Source organism: Halyomorpha halys, unplaced genomic scaffold, assembly GCF_000696795.3.
Source record: "Halyomorpha halys isolate HHAL.00 unplaced genomic scaffold, Hhal_1.1 Scaffold269.1, whole genome shotgun sequence".
In the NCBI taxonomy this organism is placed as follows: Eukaryota; Metazoa; Arthropoda; class Insecta; order Hemiptera; family Pentatomidae; genus Halyomorpha; species Halyomorpha halys.
The window spans coordinates 702,999-703,603 of NW_027112099.1; the positions used below are offsets into that span (position 1 = coordinate 702,999).

General features: G+C 39.7%; 1 protein-coding gene across 1 annotated transcript in view; it reads left to right on the plus strand.

Annotated features, from left to right (window-relative positions):
• Positions 1-261: 261 nt before the first annotated feature.
• The window catches only part of LOC106680578 (helix-loop-helix protein 1), an 18,893-nt gene continuing 18,549 nt past the window's right edge, over positions 262-605 (plus strand). Inside the window, exon 1 of the mRNA XM_014420373.2 lies at positions 262-583. The gene's annotated coding sequence lies outside the window, so the exon portion shown is untranslated. The remainder of the gene's footprint in view (positions 584-605) is intronic.

Here is a 605-nt window from a genome sequence, read left to right on the forward strand (position 1 = left end):
AACTTTTACCTCAACTCGATCATTTTGTTCAAATACAAAAATGAATACCTGAAGTTTACTATACCTGTTCGTAATGATTATTTTATTTATATCTTAATAAAAGCAACCATTAATAAGAGGGATGATAACTGACCATTCATACTACACACTACAACACCAATCGCCACTAATGGTGAAGCCTATATCCTAAGTTAAGTTTTAAGGATTTTACTTATCTACAAAAGTGGTTCAATAGTTGGTAGAAGGAAAAGAAAGAGATAAGAAGTCAATTGAATAGAAGTTAAAAATTTGTACAATTGGAAACTCTTTGGAAGAAAGTTGGTAACACAGGGAAGTTAATATAAGGGTGTACTTCATGAGGGATGGAAGAGATAAGCTCACCATCCGATTGGCCTCTCAAGATTGATCGGGGCGGTCCTCGGAACTGGATGCTGGGAAGTGATTGGTCGGGGCGTGCCCTGGAGGTGTGGTCCACTCTTGCTCCAGCATCCCTCCAACACAGAGCTCACAGCGGTCGACCTCTTCTCTTGCACTGGACACTCAACTCATCACGCTGGGGAAAGAAAATTTCGCCTTCCTCCAGGTATTTAGACATTTTTTAAAAA